This window comes from Mesoplodon bidens (genome assembly GCF_964165515.1).
Source record: "Mesoplodon bidens genome assembly, chromosome: 13".
Taxonomy (NCBI): Eukaryota; Metazoa; Chordata; class Mammalia; order Artiodactyla; family Ziphiidae; genus Mesoplodon; species Mesoplodon bidens.
Genome location: NC_138169.1, coordinates 89,227,089 through 89,248,203, shown reverse-complemented (window position 1 = coordinate 89,248,203; position 21,115 = coordinate 89,227,089). Strand labels below are relative to the sequence as shown.

The following is a 21,115-nucleotide window of genomic DNA, read 5'->3' as shown; positions in this document are numbered from 1 at the left end:
AACATCTGTGTTGGTTACATTTTCTCCTCTGGGAAGTCAGTTCCTCGGAGGCAAAGGGCACTAGCAGTAAGGATGTGTCCCAATCGTGGTCCCACCTCACTGGACAGAGTTCACCGGGGACACGGCTAGACCAGAGGTGGAGGGGGGCTCCATCTGCAGCGGAAGCCCAGAGGACCTCCGGGCAGAAGCAGCGGGAGGGAGGCTCGGCAGCAGGGCCCCAGGAGAGGGGGCGTGTGTGGGGAGGGCCGGGGATGGGGGCGGGGGCGGGGGCACAGTGCCTGAAAGGGCTGCTGGTGCGGCCCCTGCTTTACAAGCTGGGCTGTATCCAGGCCCGGCCGTTGTAAATGAAAGAAACTTCCATGTACAAGATACTTAGGGATACACCCGACCAAGGAGGTAAAAGCCCGTTCCCTGAGAACTACAAAAGGTTGTTAAAGGGAATGAAAGAAGACACAAATAATTGGAAATATATCCCATGTTCATGGACTGAAAGACTTAATATGATTATGATACCTACACTACCCAAAGCAATCTGCAGCTTCAGTGCAATCCCTGTCAAAATCCCAATGAGGTTTTTTGCAGAAATAGGAGAGCCATCCTGAAGTTCATGTGGGACGTCAAGGGCCCCGAAATAGACAAAACAATCTTGAAAATGAACAAAGGTGGAGGCCTCACACTTCCTGATTTCAAAACTTACTACAAAACTGTAGCAAACACTGACATAAAGGCGGATTTATGACCAACAGAATGAATCGAGAACCCTGAAATAAACCCTTGAATACATGGTTAAATGGTGCCAAGACCATTCAATGTGGAAGACCATCTTTTCAACAAATGGTGTTGGGAAAACTGGATATCTGTATGCAAAAAAAAAAAAAAAAAAAAAAAGGAAGCTGGATCCTTACCTTACACCATATAAAAAAATTAGCTCGAAATGGATCAAAGACCTAAACATAAGAGCTAAAACCATAAAACTCTTAGAAGAAAACAGAGCTTTTCTTCTAAGCTTCATGACATTGGATTTGGTAATGATTTCTTGGATATGGCATCAAAAGCACAAGTAAAGAAAGGAAAAGTAGATTAACTGGATTTCGTCAACATTAAATAATTTTGTTCACCAAAGAACACTATCAACAGAGTGGGAAGACAGCCCACAGATCAGATGATAAGGAGAAAATATTTTCAAGCCACATATCTGATAAAGGACTGGTATCTAGAATATATGGAGAACTCCTACAGCTCAAGGACAACCTAAAAATCCTATTTTAAAAACGGACAAAGGACTTGAATAGATATTTCTCCAAAGAAAAAAATATAAATGGCCAATAAGCACATGAGAAGATGCTTTAACAACACTAATCATTAGAGAAATGAAAATCAAAACCACGAGATACCACTTCACATCCATTAGGGTGGCTATTATAAAGAAAACAAACAAACAGAAAAAGAGTATTGGCGAGGATGTGGAGAAATTTGAACCCTTGGGCACTGGAGGTGGGAATATAAAATGGTACAATCACTGTGGAAAACAGTACAGGGATCCCTCAAAAAATTAAAGAGTCACTGTATGGTCCAATAATGCCAGTTCTGTGTATCTACCCAGAAGAGTTGAAAGCAGGGACCCGAACAGATACTTGTGTGCCCACGTTCACAGCAGCGCTGTTCACAACAGCCGAAGGTGGAAGCAACCCAGGTGTCCATCAGCCGACGGGTGGATCAGCAGCAGGTGGTGACAGACACAGGGAATGTTATCATGTTACGTTACAAAAAGGAAAGAAATTCCGCTACAACGTGGACCAACCTTGAGAACACGTGCTAAGTGAAAGAAGCCAGTCACAAAAGGGCAAATATTGTAGGAGGTCCCTGGAGGAGTTAAATTCAGAGACCGAAAGCAGGATGGGGCCGGGGGCCGGGGGAGGGGAGAGGAGTGAGTGCTTCACGGGGACAGCGTCAACCGGAAGACGAGAACGTTCTGGAGACAGAGGATGGGGATGGTTACACAGGAATTCAAATGCATCTGATGCCACTGAATTGTACACTTAAAAATGGTTAAAATGGTAAATTTTACGTTATGTATCGTTTACTGCAATGAGCCATGTAGTTGCCTAGATCTTATCACTGATTAGTTTTCAGATTACAGGGATCATGAAGAAAGCACTGTTTATAGACGCCCAAAACGTGACACTTTGGTCATGTTTAAGGAGCCCTGGCCGTGGCAGCTGTACTTTCGTTTTGGTACACCCGGTGGTTCCGCAAGCTTTCCTATTTCCATTCTTTTTTCTCAGCTAAAATGTCCCTCTCAGAAGACTGCTTCAGAAAACCCAGAGCAGACTGTGCACAGTTCACGTTCGCAGCGATGCGCGCTAGATTCGCTGGAAAAACCCGCTGTCTTGTGTTGTGAGGTCACAAGCAGGGACTCTCAGCTTCCCAGAAACTGACAACTACCCCCTCCCTAGGGGGCCCCCCGCCTGTTCTCTTGGGGGCCTCGCAAGCTTGCGGCGTCTGAGGGGCACGAGGATATCCCTGTGGGACCACAGCTGGCAGCTGTGCCACTTCTCCCAGGAGGTGGTGGGAACCGGGGCTGGAGGCTGACCTGGACTCAGCACAAAGGAGGCTATTCTGGGAGGCCTCAGGGTCTCCCGCAGGGGTCAGCCTGCCGACAGGTTCAGCTCCGGTCCCTGGGCTCCTCCTTGGCGTGCACCCCGAGACCCCCTCCTTCCCCTCCCAGCTGCGTCCCCCTCCCCAGGTCACACTCCTGCTCCCACTGAGGCTGTGCCCAGGGGCCCTTGGGGAATTGCCAGGGTCGGGCACCTGTCCAGATACTTGAGCTTTAACCCGTGGGATCATCCACAGATGAACGTGTCAGCCCCTTCACCACGACCCCTACAGTCTGAGTAACTAATCAGTGACAAGAGCACAAGTGCCCTGTTCTTTTGAAATTATTCAGGATAAATAATAAAGGAGCGCAGCTGATAGAGCCACACAAACCGGAGGCCCCGAGTCTCAACCCTCCTGTCTGCTCCCAAAGCTGGGCTGCCACGGCTCCGCAGGCGTCACACCTGGTGTTCCTCCCATCAAGGTCAACACCTGCCGCTCGGTTCCAGAAACCCAGCCAAGAAGGACGTAAGGGCTCTTGTCTCCAGCCCGGGGTCCGAGGGTCGAGGCCTGCTCCTCGAGAGCTATGTGACATTGCAAGTCGACTGCCTGCCCTGTGTCCGTTTCTCCACCCGTGACGGCGAGGGGCAGTGACAGCACCCGTGTCACTGGGTAAGGAACCAGCGAGGCCATTGCTGTTCATTTCAGGCAGTGCCATCACCTTCCTGCAGCCCAGATGTGACCATTTCAACGATGACAACAAAGCCCATGTGTTTGCCTGTGGGACTGCAGGCAGGTCCTGCCAATGGGCAGCTGCTCTCCGATGGCCCAGGGGTACCCAGGCCCTGGGGCCAGTTCTGAATGAGGCGTCCAGATCAGGTGAGGCTGTGTGGACGCACAGCAGGAAACTGTTGACTGGGGAGGGGCTGCCGCACACCATGATCTACTTGGGGTGAACTGGTATCATTTAATTTTTATACAGCTTGCCGTTAACAGAGTCCCCAAAATAAACAGTTGTGCCACTTGCTTCAAGAACATTTTCTCTTCAGTTCAAATAGTTTCTTTTTAAAATATATATATGTATATATATTTAAAATTTATTTATTTTGGGCTGCGTTGGGTCTTTGTTGCCGCGCGGGCTTTCTCTAGTTGTGGCGAGCGGGGGCTACTCTTCGTTGTGGTGCGCGGGCTTCTCATTGCGGTGGCTTCTCTTGTCGCAGAGCACGGGCTCTAGGCGCATGGGCTTCAGTAGCTGTGGCACGTGGGCTCGGTAGTTGTGGTTCACGGGCTCTAGAGCACAGGCTCAGTAGTTGTGGTGCACGGGCTTAGTTGCTCTGCGGCATGTGGGATCTTCCCAGACCAGGGCTCGAACCCGTCCCCTGCATTGACAGGCGGATTCGTAACTACTGCGCCACCAGGCGAGGGAAGGGAAGCCCCCAAATAGTTTCTTACCTTAACAATGCATACTTGTTCTAAGAGGGCGGGAGAGCTGGTGGGGGGGTGGGGACGAGGAGGAAGCAGGGTGGGGCTCAACAGGCCCAGGGCAGCCCCGAGGGAGGGGACTCCACGACCTGGGCGCCTCACCTGTGGGTCCCACCCAGCGGGTTCCGTCGGCACCTCCGTAGGGTGGCCCGGATGGACCTGGGGTGGGAGAACAGATGGGGGTCCACTGCCCCTCACACTCACGACTGGGATGACGGCCAAGCAGCGGCCAAGTCTTCCTGGGGGTGTGTGGCAGAGGCAGCGAGCAGGCCCCTCGGAGCAGCCCCGGTCAGGAGGGGGTAGGGGGCTGGGGGCCGCTCCCGCCAGAACCTTCCGTCAGGGAAGAGCCCACACAGCCTGATCCTAGCAGCTTCCTGGCAGCTCTCCCGGCACTGGGCCTTTCCAGCAGCCGCCTTCCAGGGGGACACGCAGGGCGGCTGGACCCTGTCTCAGGTACGTGGCATCCTGAGCATCGCAGGGTCCTAAGGAGGCTCCGAACTTTTCACGGGAGGATGTGAATGTACGTAGTTCCCGGCATCCCGAGTCCCCGAGACGACACGCCCCGCCCCTGAGCTCCCGCCCAACCCGCCCCATTCGGTCCAGCTGCTTCGACGGCACTAGAGGGTTAATTTCGCCCAAACAGAGCACTAGGATCCCACTGCGATCCAGCTCCCAGCAATGAGGGAGGCATCTGTGCCTCGTCCACCCCGCAAAAGCCCCAGGTGTCACTGGTCAGCTGCTGGGTGCGGAGGAGGTTTGTCAGAAAGGCGTGGGACGAGACTTCCCACCACGGACGCAACACTTTTCTTTTCAGCCACAAGAAGGATATGTTTTGATGTTTCTTATTCATCTCTACATTAATTTGCATAAATGAGTCTTAGACGTTCATCTTCATAAAGAATAATGTTCCAATTATAAACCTAAGCCATGGGAAAAGTGGAAAATTGGACAGTACAATAGCATAGAAGGAAGGATTACCTTTAATCCCATCACCACTGACAACCTACGTAGATCCGGGGGTCCTCCCCCACTTTCTTTCCGTATTCTGACACAGTTGGCTGAGTTGACCTCTGGCTGCTGCCAGCTGCGGTGGGCATGGTGCCCGGCGGGGAGGGAGATGGACGGGTGTGTGCCTGCAGGCCCCGCGTCCACAGCAGGAGAGGCAAGAAAGCCCCCGGGGCAGCACTGGAGCTCACACGTCCTCAGACTCCACAGTTTTCCTCTTTGCTCCGTCCCAGTCAGACAGGAAGGCTGAGCAAGGCTTCCACGCAGAGGTCCGGCTGGTGGGCCGGGGTCGGTGGGCAGCGAGGGCTGTAAGGAAACGCCCACAGTTTTGCTAAATTGTGGTTCCTTGGCCCTTGGAACCCCATGGAAATAGGACGTTGGCTCTTTGACACCACTCGAAGCCCTACCTACGCTCTTCTGACTGCCTGTAAGCGTGTGGGTGGACACTGGGGAGCATCTCATCCCGAGGATGGGCCATTACCCCTCCCTCAGCACTGCCCTATCACTGGACACTATTTTACTGTTACTTTACAGCTAGACACTTGTATGAAGGCTGCAGAGAACACCCTTTTGCATATTAAAGTCATTTTCTCTGAGAAGCTTCCCTACCCCCACGAGAAATATATATTAAAGGATATTACTAACTAACACACAAAGATTTTTCATTGTAAAAAGTGTTTTTAGGGCTTCCCTGGTGGCGCAGTGGTTGAGAGTCCGCCTGCCAATGCAGGGGACACGGGTTCGTGCCCCGGTCCGGGAAGATCCCACATGCCATGGAGCGGCTGGGCCCGTGAGCCATGGCCGCTGAGCCTGTGCGTCCGGAGCCTGTGCTCCGCAATGAGAGAGGCCACAACAGTGAGAGGCCCGCGTACCGCAAAAAAAAAAAAAAAAAAAAAAAAGTGTTTTTACTAAGCAAATTCCCCGGAGGCTCATCCAAACCACTGCGTGTATCAATAGCTCACTCCTATTTTATTGCAAGTAGTATTTCATGGTATGGATGGACCACTGTTAACCATTCACCCATAGAAAGAATCTGGGTTGTATCCAGTTTTTGATTATTACAAACAGAACTGCAATAAACTGTCATGTACAGGCTGTTAGGTGAACAGAAGTTGTCATTTCTCTGGGATAAATGCCCAGGAGTGCAACTGCTGGGTCATATTGTAGTTGCATACTCGATTTCATAAAAAAACGCCAAACAAATTTCCACAGTGATTGTACCATTTTACATCCCCACCAGCGATGTATGAGAGATCATTTCTCTACGGCCTTGTCGGCATTTGGTGTATATTTTTTATTTATTTTGATAAGTGTGTAGTGAAACCTTTTTGTGGCTTTAATTTGCTTTACTCTAATGGCTAATGATGCTGAACACCTTTCATGTGCTTATTTACCATCTTTATATCCTCTTCAGTGAAACAGCTGTTCATATATTTTGCTCATTTTTAATTGGATATTTTTGATTTTGTTGTTGTTGTTGGCTATTGAGTTTTGAGAATTCTTTATATACTACAGATTTGGGTCCTTTATTGGATGTGTGGTTTGCAAATATTGTCTCCCACTCTGTAGCTTTTCCTTTCATGCTCTTCAAAGGGTCTTTGGAAAAGCAGGTTTTAATTCTGATGAGGTCCAATTTATCAAGTCTGCCTTTTACAGACCATGCTTTTGGTGTCAAGTCTAATAACTTTTTGCCTAAGCCTAAATCCAGATGATTCTCTCCTATTTTTTTCTAAAAGTCTTATGGTTTTACATTTTAAAGTCTGTGATCCCTTTCTGAGTTAATTTTTTAAACATTTATTTTATTGAAGTATAACTGATTTACAGTGTTGTGTTTGAGTTGATTTTTATAGAAGGTGTGAAGTTAAGGATGAGTTCTTTTTTTCTCCTGTGGATGACCAACTGAACTGCCATTTGTTGAAAAGGCTACGCTTCCTCCACTGAATTGGTTTTGTAACTTCGTTGAAGATCAGTTAGGTGTACCTGTGTGGGTCCACTACTGGGTTCCCTGTTCTATGCATCTGTCTGTCCCTCTGCCAGCATCACATTCTCTTATTACTGGAGCTATATAGTGAGCATTAATATTGGGTAGAGTAATTATCCACTTTATCCTTCTTTTTCAAGATTGTTTTAGCTATGTTAGAGCCTGTGCCTTTCCATATGAATTTTAGAATAAGCTGTACATGTCTACAAAAATTCTTGTTGGGATTTTGATAGAAATCGTATTAAACCCATAGATCAGTTTGAGGAGAATAGACAACTGTACTGTGTAGAGCCTTCTAATCCGTGAACATGGTATGTCATTCTATTGTTCAGGTCTTCTTTGATATCTTTCATCCGCATTTTATAATTTGCAGCATATGGACCCTGTAAGTGTTGTGCATCATTCATACCTAAGTATTTAATTTTCTTTCAAGTGACTGTAATGGTCTTGTGTTTTTAATTGGTTTCGCACGTTAATTGTTGGTATACAGAAATGTGAGTGATTTTTGTGTATTAATATCTTACCCTGTGACCTTGCTGTATTCACTTATTGGTTCTAGGAGCTTTATTGGTACATTCCTTGGAATTTTCTACACAGATAATCATGGCATCTGCAAAGAGGGGTAGTTATATTTCTTCCTTTCTGAACTGTGTGCCTTTTATTTCCTTTTCTTGCTTTATTTAACTTTCAGTACTAGGTTGAGCGGGGACGCCCTTGCCTTGTTCCTGATCTGAGGGGGAAAACATTCAGCCTTTCACCATTAAGTATGATGTTAGCTGTATGTTTTTTTCAGGTGCTCTTTATCAAGTTGAGGATCTATTTCTAGTTTTCTGAGAGTTTTCATTATTAGTGGGTGTTGTATTTTATCAAATGCTTTTTCTGCATCAATTGATGTGATTATATATCTGTTCTGTTGATAAGGTGAATTGTACTGACTGATTTTTGAATGTTGAACCAGACTTGCATACCTGGATTAAATCTCAGTTGGTCCAGTAACTTTATGCATCACTAGATTCAAAGTGCCAATATTTTGTTTAGGATTTTGTGTCCAAGTTCATGAATGCTATTGATCTGTAGTTCTCTTTTTTGTGTGTTGTGTTTGTCTAATGTGGTCTCCAGGTAATGCTAACCTCAAAGAGATTTAGAAAGTGTTCCCTCTTTTTTGTTAAATATTTGGTAAGATTAATTCTTTTTTGAATGTTTGGTAGAATTTTCCAGTGAAACCCCCAGGACCTGGAGATTTCTTTTTTTTAGGAGTTCTTAAAGAATTAACACAATTTAAAAAGTTATATTATTGATATAGTATCATATAGAGAGATCCTTCCTCTTTTCTAATGTAAGCATTTTAGTGCTCTCCATTGTCCTCAGCACTGCTTTGGCTGCACTCCACATGTTTTGATTTGCTGTGTCTTCATGTCCTTTCGGTGCTATATACTTTAAACTTTGAGGCTTCCTCTGTGACATGTGACTTGTGTGTGTGTGGTTCTCTAATTCCCAAGAAGTTAGAGATGTTTCTGTCGTTTTCTACTCTGCTCCTGGAGTCTGTAGGTTTGTAGTTTTTGCCAAGTTTGAGAGGTTTTCAGGCATCCTTTATTCAAACACTTTTTCAGTCCCATTGCCTTTCTTCTCTCCTTCTGAGGCCTGGTGATAAAAATGTTGATATTTTTGTTATTTTCCCACAGGTCCCTATGACTCTGTTCATTTTTTTTTTCAGTCTTTTTTTCTCTCTGTTGTTGAGACTGGTCAGTTTTGATTAATCTCAGGTTCACTGATTTTATCCTCTGTTATGTCCTCTCTACTTTTGACCCCATGCAGCAAGTTTTTAAATTCAATTATTGTATTTTTCACTTCTATAATTTCTTTGTTTTTTTTATAACTTGCATTTCTTTGCTGAAATTTTCTGTTTTTTGTTTGTTTGTTTGTTTCAGGAAAACCCATAATTGCTTGGTGAAGCATTTTTGTGAAGGCTGATTTAGAAGACTAGTCAGGTAATTCCAACATCTGATTCATCTCAGCGTTTATTGATGGTTTTTTTTAGTCAGGTTTTGATATTTCTGGTTCTTGGTATGATGAGTGATTTTTTTTTTTTTTGTATCAGAGACACTTTTGGACATTCTTTTGCATGTTGAATCCTATTGTTCCAGCTCCATTTGTTGAAGAAACTATTCTTTCCCCACTGAATGGTCTTGGCTCCTCTGTTGAAAATCAACCTCCACAGATTTGGGGGTTCATTTCCGGACTCCCCACTCTATTCCATTAATCTATACATCTCTTCTTATGCCAAGACCACACCATTTTGATTACTGTTGCTTTGAAGTAAGTTTCAATAAGTAGTAAGTGTGAGTCCTCCAACCTTGTTCTTCTTTTTCAAGATTTTTTTGACTTACCTGGGTCCTTTGCAATTCCATATGAATTTTAGGACCAGCCATTTCTGCAAACAGGAAGCAGGGATTTTGACAGGGAGCATACTGAATCTGTAGGGCAGTTTGGGGAGTACTGACACTTTGATAATATTAAGCCTTCCAATCCATGAACGCAAGATGTCTCTCCATTTATTTAGGTCTTTAATTTCTTTGTATTTTTCAGTGTACAAGTACTTCCTTGGTTAAATGTATTCCTAAGTATTTTATTCTTTTTGATGCTGTTATAAATGGAGTTGTTTTCTTAATTTCCTTTTCAGATTGTTCACTGCTAGTGTATAGAAACACAACCAGCTTTTGAGTATTGTTTAAGTTCTGGTTTGTTTTTATTACAGTCATTGCTGATGGATATCACCCACCACTTCTGAGGTTGGAAAGTCCTGTCCCTCCAGAGACTTCAAATAGTAACTTCTAGATTTTTCTAGTTTGTTTTAAAATGCTTGATTTCAGTATGTACTGCCTCTACTCAGTATCTGGTATTGGATGACATCAAAGTCGGTCTCCTCTTACTGGCTGAGCCACGGTCCCAGCGTCCTGGTCAGCCTGCCCTGCTCCCTGGAGTGCCAGGATGAGCCTCCCTCACTGCATGGAGCCCCACCCCATGTCCCAGGAGATCCTGTGCCCCATCACAAATGCCACATTGCCGACATGGGCGTCTTTCTCTAGCCTCTCCTGTCTCTTTCCCAACGCTTCCTTTCTAAGTTTCTCTTTTTGTCCCTCTTCACTTTGATTTTTTTCTTTTAGACTATTTCCAAGTTCCTCCTCTTTTTGAAATATCAGCTTCTGCCCTAAGACAGAAAGGCCTTTTACCTGAGAAGCTCCACACTGGGTGCCGACGGTGCTTCCTGCCTGCTCTCCTCCCCACAAGGCCATGGGGGTTGTTTCCATGCCACAGACAGGGACAGCAGTCGTGTGGGACCAGACTGAACCCAACCACAGGTGCCTGAGTGACATGGACACTGGCCACCAGCTCAGCGACCTCATGACTCCTGGAGGCTGGGCGCCCATGATGCAGGACGAAGGGTTGGAAACCACAGCAGTGAATCACAGAGGCAGGGAGGCTGGGCCCCAAGTCAGCAGGCATTTGGCGAGACTCCTATTAACAGTGACTAGGAGAAGTGAAGGCTTCTGTTCTAGGCTGGGAAGCCTAGAGGTGCCATCTGGAGGTGTCATCAGTGGGTCTGAGTGCCCACCCTGCTGTGAGGGAGGGATGGCAGGGATGCCCCATCAGGTGCCCGTGTGCTGGGGTGTCTGCATGGGGCTGGGGGCCGCACACCAGGCTCTCAAGCGCAGACTCCAGCCCGGGTCTGGGGCCTCGCAACCACGGAGGCTAGAAAGGATTGTGAGTCAGAAAATGTGAGCCTTGGCCCCTCAGTTGGGAGCTGTGTGGCCTTGAGCTCATCACTCAGATGTTTCTCATCATGCAACAGAGCAAACAACCCACCCAAGGAACTCTGGCGGCAGGGCTTGTCCCCCCAGCGAGAGGACATCTGGGTGACGACACCCCCAGGCAGACGGAGCCCCGAGACGCAGGAGTCACATGGACGGTGAGGACAGACAAGCCCCGGGGGGCACAGACCTCTCAAAACACACCCCCAGAGGCCCTGCTGTTGGGGGACAGTGAGCAGAGAAGGGTCGCCCGCCTGCCTGCAGACCCCAGGCGCCGACCCAAGGTCAAGGTCTGAGCCCAGGGCCGTGACTGATCGCGGGCAGGTCAGCTTCCTTGTCCTTAGGGTGAGTCTCCCCGAGTTCTTTCCAGGTCAACACCTGGGAGTCTCAGGTGGCCCAGGTTTGGGGCTAATTCTAATATTTAAACATGAAAAAAGACGAGGGAGTTCAGCCTTGAGACTCTACACAGAGCCTAGACCCACGGGGAGGGTGAAGAAAGAAAACGCTGCAAAACTCAGGTCAGTAACTTCTAACTCTGGCCCCGAGCCAATGGCAGTTCTGAAGACAGATGCCCACAACTGTGCTGTTTGCCCTCCACTAGCATTGCCTTCACCTGCCTGAAATGAGGCTTGTGAGCCCTTATTCTGGTCTCACCACCAAGGGGACAGCGGGACATCTCTTCACAGGCCGGGTGGTGGGAGAGCCGCATGCCAAGGCCTCCTCCCCGCAGCCATGAATGGCGCCAACAGACGTCCGATTCTGGGGTCCTTCTCCTCCAGGCCGAGTTAGGCGACGCGTTGTGTGTGTGGGGACAGAATATGATTCCTGCTCCCCGGGGCCGCAGCGGTGGGCGGGGAGGAGCCCACACCTGGCCCAGGGCCGCAAGGGCTGCAGGGCAGGTGCCGCGAGAGGCCGACTGAGTCCCGAGCGCGGACAAAGGGCCTCACCGGGCAGCCGCCCTGCACTGGGGGCGCGGAGTGGAGGGGGACGGGGGGCAGCCCCAGGGCAGGCGTGTGGCCTGAAGACGGCCGCATGCCGCTCAGTGGGGACACGTCTCAAAGTCGCCTAAATTTCCCCCACGTAACGACACCAAGAAGAGGTCTGTGAGCAAGACAAGCGCACACGGGCCACCCAGCTCAGACCCCCCAACCCCTGGGCGCCACTCCAGGTCTCCAGGCCGCATGGCTCACGGGGCATTGCCTGGAGATTTCTCTAAGGGTCTCCCCTGCCCGCCAGGCTTGTGCATGCGTGTATGTGTGAATGCGTGCATATGTGGGTGTGTACACATGTGGGCGGGTATGTATGTGTGTATACATGTATACGTGTGTGTCGATGTGCATGCGTGTAGGTGTATATGTGGGTGTGTACACGTGTGTATGGATGTGCATGTGTGTGGAGCTGCGTCCATCCTTCTGTATCTGTATACACCTCCTCCTCCACAACTAGACTCCAGATTTTAGAGGCTCAAGATATACTTTCTGATGCTTAGCACAGAACCCAGCTTACTGTGAACACTCAGAGATGTCTGCTGACCTAATGCGTGCTGGGCCCTGCAGCACAGACACAGCCATGTGGCCAAGGCCAGAGGGTGGGCACCCAAGTGCTGGTGCTCACACGGCTGGTGGCCCACTGCAGGGCTGGAGGTAAATGCAAACAGCGTGGGCAAACGGTGGTCCGGGAGGAAGCACACGCCAAAAATGGGAGAAGCGAGGCCGCCACAGAGAAACAGAGGACAGGAGGAAAAAGCAGCGGGGGAAGCAGCTCAGCCTTCCTGGGAGACAGACGGGACAACCGAGGCAGCAATGATCCCTGAAAACACACGCAGGAAACCAGGCGTCTCCCGGTGCAGGACATGCAGGGACATGCGTGACAAAAAGCCCAGGAGCCGGCCAGCTCGGTGGCAGCACACGTCCTGATTCACACTTTCTCCTGCGCGAGTGTTTTGTAACGACCCCGTTGTACCTTCCGACAGAAAGACCTTGACATTGGAAACGTAGAGACTGAGATTCAAGATGTGATGAGAGTCAAGGGGATGTGCTGGGAACTCTGGCACAACTTTCCCGAGAAACCATTTGGTGTCCTGTATCAAAAGCCTGAGATGGGCTTCCCTGGTGGCGCAGTGGTTGAGAGTCCGCCTACCGATGCAGGGGACATGGGTTCGTGCCCCGATCCGGGAAGATCCCACATGCCGCGGAGCGGGTGGGCCCATGAGCCGTGGCTGCTGAACCTGCGCGTCCAGAGCCTGTGCTCCGCGGCGGGGGAGGCCACAGCAGTGAGAGGCCCGCGTATAGCCAAAAAAAAAAAAAAAAAAAAGCCTGAGAGAGAGCTCATGCACTGTGACCAAATGAAGCGCTTTTTGAAGATAAAGATGTCTATTATAGAATATTGAGAAATGAGAAACAACCCACGTGGCCAACAATAGAAGGAAACACAAACACATTTTGACAAATCCACCCAAAAACATTCAATTTAACAAGTGAAAACATGAAGACATAAAATGATCCCAAATACTTGTGTGAGAGTGTGTGTACATGGGCATGTGGGTGGTAATTCTGTATATAAACCCTGAAAGAAGGACATATCCTAACAAATCAGTAGCCGTTCCCTCTAGGAGTGGAATTACACAAGCTTTTTCTTAAACTTAGGCTTCTCTTTAATCTATGTTTCCAGTTCCTCTATGATAAAAATGTACTTCTTCCACGGTGAAGGAAAAGCAATAGCAGGTATTTTTAGTTGCATTTGTTGTATCTGGAAACATGTATCGGGCTCGGAGCGGGCTTCTCTTTGGTCGCGTTCCCTTTGGTGTGAAATAATCTCTTCACATAAAAGGGCGTTAGCCCAGACGTGACCCACCCATGACGCCTCTGAGCAGAGCGGGCCCCTCTCCCTCCCAACGGCCTGTCTGCCTGCAGCTCTGCTCTGGTGGACACACCGGGCACCCCCCCCTCCCCGGGGACCAGGTGTGGGCTCAGATGCGTCGCGACCCCCAGCAGGCCGGCAGGTGTTTCCCGGGAGTGACAGCCCCTCGGAAGCCTCTTACTCGCCAAGCCTCCGCCCCCCAGTTGTAGGTTTCTTGTTAAAACAACACGTCGGGATTCCAGAAGATAAAAATCTACCTCGCTCATCATGCTTGTCGCCCCGCACACCTCTGCGTTTTCTTGAGACTCTAGAATTTTTCTACTTCCAATTTGGTGAGTATTCAAGAAGCCAACGATACATATTTCCTATCTTTCCTCATCTAAAAGATGTCTTTTTTTTTTCTTTTGGTGGAAAAAAAATCAAGGAAATTTGTTCACAGTCAGAAGCGGTCATTTTCTTGAAGTAACTGTGAACTAGCTAAATTCTCCAGAAAGGGGCCTCACAACATTACAGCACCACAATCAAACATCAGAGGCTGAGAAGCAAGACTGTTCCCTTCCCATGACGAAGTAGCTAATCTACATAACGGGCATTAATTTTTAATGCGTTTTATTTCACGGAAGCGTTACACTCCATTGCATTAATTGCTATGATGTTACATAAAACATTCGGATTTAACACTTGTCATGCACTTTTTCCCATGTTAATCTACACGCCTCCTCGACCCCCGGAAAGGAAGGGAACCCTCTTCCTGGCTGTTACCAGACCCGGTTTGGCCGCTGTTTGTTCAAGGAGATGACCTGAAATCTGCTTGGCCTGGAGGTCAGGGGCTCAGACAGCGCACGGGGACTCTGCCCCAGGGGCTGGCGGCGGCACCCTTGAGTTCGACCTGCACTGGGGATGGGACTCCGGGACCAGGGAGTCCGGCAGGTGCCTGCTTAGCAAGGGGCGGGGCCTGAGCCAGCGTCCCGCCCCCCCGGGCCGGCCCCACCCCAGTGGGCAGCCCTGCGCTCTGCTGTGAGCCTGGCCTTTCCGCTGCCCGGCTACGCTGAGCTCAGCGGGGAGATCTGGCTTCTAGACACACGTTCTGGGCAGGGCCTTTCCGTTATTTTGAACCCGTTTAACGTCGTGACCCAGAACTCAGAGAACTGCACTCATAATAGGTGACATGCCGGTACCTTCTGTTCCACTCCTGCTACAAAGACGCCAGTCACAACCCACACACCAGCTTCCCCCTGTCCTAGTGATAGGAATCACCTGGCCTCCGGCTGAGGTTCCGAACCCCAGGCCCCATGTCAGCCCCCGGACAGAACCCCGGACGGAGGCAGGCACCCTCTGGGGATGGGAGGGGTGAGGGCGCATGTGGAGACCCCCGGCTGGGAGTGCGGAGGCCCCAGGAGGCCACGCCAGCGAGGGGCAGGCCCTCCGTCCGCACACACCCTCCCTGAGTCCTGCTGGGGCCGGGTGGCTGCAGACCGGTGAGGACTGAGTCAGGAACACGGAGACCACAGCGTTCCCACCGGAAAAGGCTCAAATCCTTTACCAAACTAAAGCTGCCTCTGTCAAGCTAGAAGTTAGTAAAAACCCAACAGTCAGATCAGCCTGAGGGTTTCTGAGGCTCTGCTGGGCCCCATAATCCTAGCCTCGATTTTCATGGGCCCAACCCTTCCCAAGTCTAATCTAAGGTTTAAACTCCATCGTTTAAATATCTGAGAAGGTTAAAAATATCCAGGAAGGTCATTAAATTCTGGGAACTGCAGCCCAGGGCTCTGGCTCCGCCGCCACTGGAGCTTATCTGCTCCCTCCCCAGGAGGCTTGTCTAGGGAGGAGGGAGGCCGAGGCGGGGGCACAGAGCAGGTGTCGGGTGGGTGAGGTGGGGGCAGGGCGCCGTGGCCCAGCCTGAGCCCCTCGGGAGCAGCGCAGGGCGTCGGGGGCCCAGGGCACCGTCTGCCCCCCGGTGTGCGCCGTCTGCTCTTACTTCTTAGCTTCATTAATTTAAAAAACAACGTAATGTCTCCTGTACTATTTATACGTGACATTTCAATTTGTCTTCTTTCTAAACAGACAATCAAATTAAAGTGTTGGGAGTTTCATTTTGCATGAATGTGTGCCCGGCTCTGTTTCACGGAAACGAGTTTTCCCCCGAAAGTCAGAGAGCTGGCATGGTTCAGTCCAGCCTTCTCGTCTGACACGGGAGGATCAGAAGAGATAAAACAGCAGCAGCTGAAGCGTTTGCCCACCGGCTCACGATCGAGGAGGCCCAGTACGCGTGTGTCTGACCTCACAGCGACGCGCACCCGTTCCTGCTTGCGTGCGTTAATGGCACAGGGCACCGAGTAACCGTCTGTACCTGGCAGGTGCCCACAGGTGCAACGCCGAGCGGGGAGCAGGCCTCTGTCTCGTCTGCTTCGGCTGAGAAGCGCTGAAGCTCTCAGGAGAGCCGCTGGGAGGTGACAGAGACACGGCTGTTTCTTTCTTTCTTTTTTCTTTTTTTTTTTTTTTTGGAGTAACCTCTCTCTCTTTTTTTTTTAACATCTTTATTGGAGTATAATTGCTTTACAATGGTGTGTTAGTTTCTGCTGTATAACAGAGTGAGTCAGCTATACGTATACATCTGTTCCCATATCTCTTCCCTCTTGCGTCTCCCTCCCACCCTCCCTATCCCACCCCTCTAGATGGTCACAAAGCACCGAGCTGATCTCCCTGTGCTGTGCGCCTGCTTCCCACTATCTGTTTTACGTTTGGCACTGTATATATGTCCATGCCTCTCTTTCACTTTGTCACAGCTTACCCTTCCCCCTCCCCATATCCTCAAGTCCATTCTCAAGTAGGTCTGTGTCTGTATTCCTGTTTTACCCCTAGGTCCTTCATGACTTTTTTTTTTTTTAATTCCGTATATATGTGTCAGCATACGGTATTTGTCTTTCTCTTTCTGACTTACTTCACTCTGTATGACAGACTCTAGGTCTATCCACCTCATTACAAATAGCTCAGTTTCGTTTCTTTTTATGGCTGAGTAATATTCCATTGTATATATGACACGGCTGTTTCTTCAACGGCCAAGCGGACCCCCTTTCAGCTGTGACGTGCAGACTAATCACCCACTGAAAGGCCGGCTGGGGCCAGAGCCTGAGCCCTGACCAGCTCCGGGGGTGACGCTGCGGCTTCCAGGCCGTCGTGGGGCGGCGGGGGAGGGGTCGCCAGGGTGCTGGGGTGTGAGCGGCTCTCACCCGGCACCCTCCTCCACCTAGGCCTGGAGCTACCCAGTGACGCCCTCTTCAGTCTGACCCGGAGTGACCTCGCGGGCAGTGCGGGCTCCGCGCCTCACTCCTAAAATGTCCCTGTTCCTCGGGAACCTGCCCATTAGGACACGGTGCTCAGATATTCGGACGCACGTGGCCATTGTTCCCGGACCCCCTGGGCCCTCGCATCTGGCGCCGCCTCATCTGCCCCCATCACCCCCACCCCTCACAGCCACGCTGCCGTGGAAGCTGAGAGGCCACCCCCGGCTCCAAACGCCCCTCAGCCCGCCCTGCCCTCCTGGTGCCTGGGTGGGAGAGCTGGGGCAGGAGCGGGGCTGCCCGCACCCCTGGCTGTCAAATCCTCCAGGGACACAGACCCCACCTGCTTTTGCCAGGGCAAAACCCAACATGTTATCACTTCCCACCAACCCATGTGTTCCACACGACCTATTAATCACCGCACATACACCTGTAATTATGAGAGTGCGGGTCCCAGCCATACTCTGGGTAGAAACTCTTAATTAAACTCAAACAATGAATCAACCAGCACATATTTTCTGAGCATCTGGCGTGCGCAGGCCTCAGTGCCAGGCAAGAGCTCGTGTCCCTCCTTTTCTCTCATGCCTACAAAAACATCCAATTTTTTTCTTAAATTATGGAAATCTCAAGGTATTAAAAAAAAAACTTTTGCAAAGTGGGAACACACACAATTGTAAGATGAAAAGGATCAGGACACTTGGCCCTGGCCTCGGAAGGGGTCTGGGAGTTTTATCCTAACCTGTCCCCAGTGAAGGTGCTGATATACTAGCCTTTCGTTGGCAAAACTGTGTCATCCTGAGTGTGTGTGGCTGGTAAGCAACGGGGATCCACAGCAAGGGGATTCCAGCCCCAGATGAGACACAGTGCTCCCCCCGCATTCAGTTTAAGGGAAGCCAGAACGAGTGCATCCATTGACTAATGGGGAATCATAGATGTAGTGAAGCCTCGGGAGGCCTGCTGCATACACCGCACCATCTAGAGATTAGCGGTGGGGGGAGGACGGCGCCCTCTTCTGCTTAAACTGCCTGGGTTGTGGGATCGCCCTGGAGGTCACCGCAGAGACGGAGAGTCTCTGTGCTCTCACCCCTGGTGGACAGGGAGACCTTGGGGGTTCTCCGAACTGACCCCCTCGGCAGCTGCCCCAGGGAACGAGTGGGGGCAAACCAGCTGCCACCGCAGCCTCCGCGAGGCCACCTCCCAGCGGGGTCACTGCCACTGGCTCCAAATCTTGGCCTTGAGTACAGGACTCAGGAAACTGGAATCTTTGCAGCCCAGCGAGAGGGAAGGGAAGGGGAGGCCCAGTCAGGGAATTCCAAAGGCCAAGTAGAATCCACCCAGCTCAAACCCAGCATTGGCCTGGAGTTTCAGATGAGGTGACAAACGGTGACAAAAGGAGACACAGCCCACGATCAGAGCCCTGCCCGGAGAGTCGGAAATCAGAAACCGAGTCTGCTGGGACCAGCGGGCTGGGAGGGGGCTCCACAGGTCACCCGAAACCCCTCGAGAGCAAACCCGCGTGGGCGCAGGGACACGGCAGGGTCCCCAGGGACTCGGGAGCTTGGGGGAGCATTAGGGGCGCAGAGAGACCCCAGCTCGCCCTTCTGGACGTCCTTCTCATCCCTGCCGAAGCCCAGGACCCCCTGAGCACCCGCCCCCCTCATTTCCAGAGCCACTATCCGGACCCCGGGCTGCTCTCTGAGCCCCCCAACCCCGGCGCCCGATCTGGGCTCAGAGGGCGAGTGTGGGAGCCCCCTGGGCTCGGCTCGGACGGGAAGGGCGCAGGGAGCGCTTAGGATCCTAGTTGGCAGAATTCGCAGACCCTCTCCTGGGTTCAGGTCCGCGCCCCGGCTCCGCGCCCGGGCCAGAGAAGGCAATGCTGGGAGGGCGGCCGTGCGTGCGTGCGTGCGTGCGCGCGTGTGTGTGTGTGTGTGTGTATAAGGCTACCCTTGCGCGCACCGCTGTGTATACGGGGTGACGTTCCCCTCTGCACAGCAGGGGCGGCAGGAAGGGGCGAGGAAAGGGCACCCGCGCGCCGGGGACTCGCCCACGTCCCGCGCCCTCTTCGCGGGGCCGGGTGCGCCCACAGCCAGCCAGGGAGGGTGCCTGGGAGATCCCTGGTCATCCCACTCGGGTGCCCCCACCCCGGTCTCCGCTTAGGTCACCGCCCCGCTCCCGGTCGCGGACGCCGCTTTGTCCCACCCCTCCGTCCCCTCACCTGTGCTCCTGCAGATCCGACACAGACAGACGGGGCGGCAGCTGGAACCAGGCTCCGGCCAAGGCCGTCCGGACCTCCATGAAAGCGCACGAAGCTGGCGGAGCCTGCGCGCGCCTGCGGCCGGGCGCCGGCCCAGCGCGGGACTTGGAGCCTGACGGGGGGCCGGGGGCGGCGCCCAGCCCAGCCCCGCCCGCCGCTCCGGTGGCCGGGGGGTGGGGGAGGGGCGCTTAAATGTCCCTCCCGCAATCTCCTTGGCCCCAGCCCCCTGCGCAACCGAGCAGAGACCGCGCGCGCCCGACTGTCGCCGCTCCGGGACAGGTGCCTGCGCCCCCGTTGCCCTGCGCCCGCCCAGACGCTCGGGTGTAGACCCCCGCGCCCCTCCCGCCCCCGCGCCAGGATCTCACGGTGTAGACCCCCTGTCCCCGCTACGGCCCCGGGAGACTCCAGCGTAGGTCTCTCTCCCCGCCGCGCCCGCCCCCCGTCTCCCCTCTGACCTCGGGACCCCCCGGTGTAGGTCCTACTGCGTCTCCTGTCCCCGTTCCGGCCCGGAGCCCTCACTGCAGAAGCCCCGCGCCCTTCCGCCCCGCTCCGGCATCGGCACCCTCCAGTGTGGAAGCCCGCGCCCCCGGCCCCGTTCCGGCCCCGGGACCCTCCCCTGTGGGTCCCCGGCCCCACCGCACGCGCAGCTTCACCTCGGGGCCCCCGACTCCGCGGGCTGCCGCTCGGCTCGCCGGGCCGGCGGCCTCCTCCAGGAGGAGCGCGGCGTTTCTGGAGCCCGCAGCCCGCGGAGTCCGGCACCGCCCCGCGCACCGCCCCCGGCCCGGCCCGGCCCCGGCGATCCGCCCGGCTGCTGTGGCGCGGCGCCCCCTCGCGCCCGGCCGCGTGTCCCTAGGGCGAGCGGACCCCTGGGCGCGGCGGTCCGGCCGGGAGCCCAGGGACGTGTCCACTCAGGGCGAACTCTCGGGGGCGCACGAGGCGCGGACCCCGATCTGCGCCCCGCGCCCACCGACGCAGGGGCGGCTCCAGAGGCGCAGAGACCCTCGCCCCCTCCATAACCACACGCGGAAGCGGCCCTTGCGGGAAAGGGGCAGGCGAGGGGCTCTCCAGTGAGCGCGGTCGCGAGAGCCCGGAGGAAGGGCACCTGAGGGGTCTGGAGACGCTCGGCCGGTCACCAGGAGAGCCTGCTCTTTGCGGGCCGGCACTGCCAGATGCGTGTGTAGTGTGTCCTGGATCCTGACGGCCTCTGTGAGGGGCTGTTTCACGTGTGCATTTACACGACGAAGATGTTCCTCTCCAGCTTGAGCCTGGACACCGAGACCTTGGAAAGAAGGTTTTTTTCTTCATAGAAACACTCAGTGAATATCAGAGCCTGGCCACCCCTCTGTCCCTGAAAGGCCACCTCTGCCCCAGAAAGTGATGGCTTCTGGGCGCTGGCTGTCCCGTGTTTTCCGGACAGAGTCTGTCCTAGGCTGAGCAGAACCTGTTCTGGGTGGCGGGGCATTTGCCCCCTGGGGATGGATATTGTAGCTGCTGAGGCAGAACTAGGTGGAGGACCCCTTTAACACAGAAGCCCTCCAACTCTAGGAAACACTGAACAATAAATGAGCAAACAAGGCGGCTTATGGAAATCTCTCGGCACTCTCTGGCCCACAGCGAGTGCCCAGCCTCTGGGTCACATAGGTCTGAGTGTGGGTGGGTATGTATGATTTCTCGGGCTAAATACTTCCCGGCCCCTAACCCTTCATGGGAGGAAATTTCCAGCCCCAGCTCCACCGCGGCTGCCCCTTCAGAGCTTGTGCCGTGGTTGTGATGTGCAGAGTGGCACGAGCCCATCCCCCTCCCCTCTCCAGACAACATACCTCTGTGCATCCAGCCGAAGCGCTCACTA

At 52.6% G+C, this 21,115-nt stretch overlaps 1 protein-coding gene across 3 annotated transcripts in view; it reads right to left on the bottom strand.

Moving 5' to 3' along the window:
- KCNG2 (potassium voltage-gated channel modifier subfamily G member 2) overlaps positions 1-19,544 on the bottom strand; it is a 75,415-nt gene extending 55,871 nt beyond the window's left edge. For all 3 annotated transcript variants that reach the window (XR_014017300.1, XM_081252252.1, XM_081252253.1), the window contains exon 1: positions 19,228-19,544. The gene's annotated coding sequence lies outside the window, so the exon portion shown is untranslated. The remainder of the gene's footprint in view (positions 1-19,227) is intronic.
- Positions 19,545-21,115: the final 1,571 nt, after the last annotated feature.